Raw genomic sequence first — 5,064 nt, forward strand, 5'->3', positions numbered from 1 at the left:
TTTAATTAGGGCTTGACTGAATCGAGTGAACTTTGAAGCTAGAAGACATAAAAATAAACAGTTACCCAACAACTCCCCCCATCCAGCCCTTCCTCCGACATACTGAGTTCAATGTATTCCTTCTGGCCTACTCCTCTCTAGAGATGTCACTTCACCCACTGGCACTGGCTTGTAGAGGTGTGTCTTTATCTGTGAGGTGCAGTAAGCGTAAGTAGTTCGGGGATGTCAAATTCCGGAATTCAGTGGACAACAGAGAAATAAAGGGACCCCAAAGCTCCCTGTACGAGTCATCACTAGCCGTTAGTGTGAGTGAATATTTCTCCATACCTAAGATATACCATAAACGGTGTAGCCAGCCCACCTGTGTGGGTAGCTTATCCGTGCCCCAGTGCAACAAACTTTCCGCAATGCGGCTCCCAGAGCAAGACCTATCTGTTTTCCTCTATGGGACTTCGAAAGAAATGTGAGGGCATTGGGAAGACCCAAGAGAACATATATTATGTTATTTAAATTTGTACGGTGCACAGCTACCCTGAGGGGTTTCGAAGCGCCGACAGGTAGGGAGAAGAATAATAAGGAAGGAGTTACTGATTGAATAACCACACCTTCACTTGTCTACGGAAAATGCAAAGGACAGTTTCCTTTTGTATAAAGATAGGAAGAGAGTTCCACAGGAGGGTCCCAAAAAAGAAAAGGACCTACTGCCCATCCTGGTAAGTTTCATTTTGGGGATAACAAAATTAGACTGTCCAGCAGAACGCAAAAGACGAGGAGGTGTATACAGCTGGATTGAAGATTGCAATTATTGTGGGGCTCTTCCAGATTTAATTTTAAACATAAAGCTCAAGGCTTTAAATTCGATACAGTTCTCGACTTTAAGCCAATGTAGTTTGCGAAGAGAGTCGGTAGCAGGGATATGTGAGAGCTGGGTATGTGGGTGTGTATCTATGTCCGAGAGTATTATTGCCCAATATGTAATGAGTTTCGGACACTCCCAAAGGAGATGAAGGAGCGCTCCAGGGGATCTACACCCCCTCCAGCAGTCAGCACTTCTAGCGGGGTTGCCTTTATGAAGGTGGACATCAGTGAGGTACCAGTAAGTCACTATTTTAGTGGTGGTCTCAATGCTCGCCATGTTCCAGGTGTCCCTCCATTGCTAGGTTCTGATGAGACCCCACATTGTTAAGTGGGTCGAAACCTTGTCGACTAAGTGAAGCGACCCATTTGTCAGCTACTATTACAGTATTAGTAGGCTGCAAGCACATATTATGTATTGATTTAATGGTCACTTTTGTACATTTTTGATGAAACCTTGTTTTTATGACACAAAGAGTCATAACCTTGAAATATAGGTTTCAGAATCACTTGGGACACCATGCACTGGATTTAAAATAATGTGATTACATTATATAAAACAACGTATTTTCATACAAAATTTGTGTTATATGCCTTTTCTCTTTCAGATATCTCTTTTCCTCCGATTATTGTGATTGAGCTATTATATATTAATTAAAGTATCATTTGTTGATTGTTCACAGGAACTGTTGTTGTGTATTAAACTGTTAAGAACCCTGGTTCCTTTTGAGTAGGGTGCCCCTTGTTTTTTCATACAGGTATCTCCAGATAATACATGCGCTCAGACTATGGAAAGTCATAATCCATCTGCAATTGATCAAAGGGTAAAATACCCTCTTCATCAAACTAGTGCCCCACTGAGCAGCACCCAGCTTTTGTCGTAATTGAAACTCCCTTAGGTCAAACACTGGCCCAAAATCAGGGAGGGAAATGTCCTGAGCTCTCTTTGCTCCGCTACTCTGTCCCACACCTTAAGTGTAACTTTGGTAATCACGGAGGAGTACAAGCCCTGTGGCTGATGCAACATACGGAGAAACAGAACTTTCCATTGATACACCCCAGTGACCACCCTATCCATAAACAACCAATGCTTTTCAGAGTCTTCCCTGGTTCATTCGACTATGTATCAGAGCTGGGCTGCCTGGAAATAATGGAGAAGGTTTGGGATCCCCAGACCTCCTTCCATGTGATGTCTTTAGCTCTGTTCACGTCGCATTCTAGGCCGCCCAGCCACCCACACAAAGCTGTTAAACTCCACCTGCAGAGTTGAGATTATCCCAGCTGGAGAGTCTATCGGAGGGCTTGAAAGAAACCAGAATCCTTGGAAGAGCAGACATCTTTAGAGCTGCTACCTGTCCAAGCCATTAGAGTTTGCAGTGTTTCCACAGAGCTAGGTCTCGTCACACCTGTCTAAACAAGAGGCAACAGTTTATAGTAGCAGGTTACACTATGGTATTGGCCAGTTGGACTCCCAAGTAGGGAACTAATTTAGTCGCCCAGCGAATGGGGCAGCGTCGGTAAAGCCGTCCCTCCATCTCAGGCGAAAGAGATAACTTAAGAGCTTGGGCATTTTGGATGTTAATACAGAACCTCGCTGTCGCTCCAAAGATTTCCAGTCTGTGATAAAGGTAGGCAAAGAGGAAGTCGGATCATCCAGAGCAACCATTACATAGTCCGTCTAGAGGCTAACAGAATGGCTAAGACTGCCGAAGACAACACTAGTGATGTCTGGATTGTCTCTAATTCGTTGGGTCAGGGGCTATATGTACAATGAAAAAAGTAAGGGTGAGAGTGGGCACCCCAGTCGCGTGCAATGCTCAATAAGGAAGGGAGTCGAGGTGATCTCATTCACCCTAACCACCACTCTCGGTCTGCCGTAATTACTAAGTACCCAAGAGCAGAATCGCAGACCTATACCAAAGTGAGTTAGCATTGCCTCTAAGTAGGGACAATGCATGAGATCTAACGCCTCCTCAGCGTCAATGGCCAAAAGCATGATCTCCCGCACCAAGCGCATGGCTTTGTCCACCAAATGTAGGATATGTTTGGTATTATCACAACATTGCCTGTGCGGAACAAAGCCTGTCTGGTCTGGGTCTATCAGACCCAGCATGAGGAGTCCCAGAAGGGCAGCTAAAACCCAGGTAAACAACTTAAGGTCCGCGCTGAGAAGAGATATCAGGTGGTATTGGCCACACTTCGTTCTATCCTTCTCTGGTTTAGAGATGACTTAAATAACCGCGTCTAGCATAGAGTCAGTGTTGTGGGGCCTGTAATAGAGTTTAAAAGTCTGGTTGGAATTGGAGCAAGAACGGTACAAAATTTCGTATAGAATAAGGCAGGGAAGTCATCCGGTCCAGGCAATTTAAGCAGCTTCTGATGCACTATTGCAGAGGCTATCCCTTCTATATGAAATGGGCTGGAGGCCCTCTCAGGTAACAGACGCGGTGTATGTGCCCCCGAAAGATAAGGGTCCAGACTTTCTGGACTTAAGTTTTGTTTAATATATAGATCTTTGTAAAAGTCCCGGAATCAACCACAGCTGTGCCGTCTCCTGTCACTAATGAGTCCACTACCGGTGCCTGCCTTTGAGCCCAAAGCCTGCTGGCGAGAAGCCTTTCACACCTGTCCCCTACTGCATTAAAAGAGTGTTGGAGTTTCAGTAGCACGTATTCAGCTCTGCTGTTATCTATTCCTGCTAACTGGGCATATACTGCTTCTAGTTGTCTCCAAACTTGGGGAGCTCCAGTGCGTTTATGAATATTTTCTACTTCCTGCACTTACTTGCTGAGGTGATCTCTCACCTCTCACCTAGCTTTGTTCTCTGCTGGTGATATGGTGATCAGTTCCTCCCTCAGGACTGCTTTTAAAGCCTCCCAGAGGATGGTCACTGAGATTCCCGGTGTGACATTAATCAGCAAGTAATCGGTTATCACCTGGATGAGCTGTTTCACCACTTCCGACTTGTGTAACAAGGTCTCCCTCAGCCTCCAAGTCCGAGCAGGGTGTCTAGTACGGGGGAGAGCCAGAACCAGTGACACTGCAGCGTGATCTGAAAGGGACTGTGGTTCTATCTCTATGTGTGAGACCATAGGTTGGAGCTCTCTCATTCCCTTAAAATGGTCAAGACGAGCAAACGTTGTGTGAGCATGTGATAGAATATATAGTCGTGAGTCTGGGGGTGGATTGTGCACCACAGGTCCCTCAGACCCACCTCGTGGAGCCACCTTGCTCCTCACTGGAGATTACCCCTGTCGAGTCAAAGCCGTAGGCGGAATGGTCCATTTTATTGTCAAAAAACAGGTTGAGATCTCCCCCCCACCGGAAGCAGTCTATCCCGGGAGGACCTCACCTTCGCAATGGCACGGTTCTGAAATTGCTCCTGTACCTCATTAGATGCGTAGATAGAGATCACAGTGGAGATGTGCATCCCCACACTCACCAAATATGCTAAGAGTCATCCCTTTATCTCCACTTGCTTAGAACCCATTGTGCTCCAAAAGGAGCGAGAAACCGGAATAGCCACCCCAGCCGACTTGGAGGGTACTGAGGAAAAGAACTGCTGAGGGAAAGCCCAGGACCGTTGTGGATGTCAGTCAGCTGATAACAGACGAGTCTCTTGCAAAAGACCTATCTGCGCCAGTTCCATCCAACTATGAGAGAACCACTCAGCGCTTTACTAGGTTGTTAAGCCCCTTAACATTGAGTGTGATTAACTTCAGGGAGTCGTAGGAGTATGATTGAAGGGAGTCCTCAAATAAGGCTCTCCAGAGGAAACATGTCTCCTAGTCCCATCCCTCTAATAATACCGCTGTAGTATGTGCATGTTCCTCGTGAGGTGAAGTGTGTTGAGTGTCTAGTTGAACTGAGTAACCCCCCCCCCCACACACACACACAAACCAAGAATAGAAAATAACAACACAGTCTTACGGACTGTAAATATAAAGGCCTGGCATAGCCATCAGAAGATGGGGTGGAAGAGTCAACGTGGTGACACAAGCAGGTCTTGAGGGCACCCCGTCCTCCCCAGTCCCCTCCCCCTTGCCTCCACCACCCCACCCCCCGCCGCTTTCCAGGCCCCTGCTGGCACCCTCATCTTAAATCGAGGCATTCAGTGTCGGCAGACAGTGAGTCCAGCACCACCCTTCGCTCCTTTGCAATAGTCTAGGGTTTAGTCAAAGATTCTTTGAAGGAACCTCAAATCTCCGC

This window comes from Lissotriton helveticus, chromosome 7 (assembly GCF_964261635.1).
Source record: "Lissotriton helveticus chromosome 7, aLisHel1.1, whole genome shotgun sequence".
NCBI classification, from domain to species: Eukaryota; Metazoa; Chordata; class Amphibia; order Caudata; family Salamandridae; genus Lissotriton; species Lissotriton helveticus.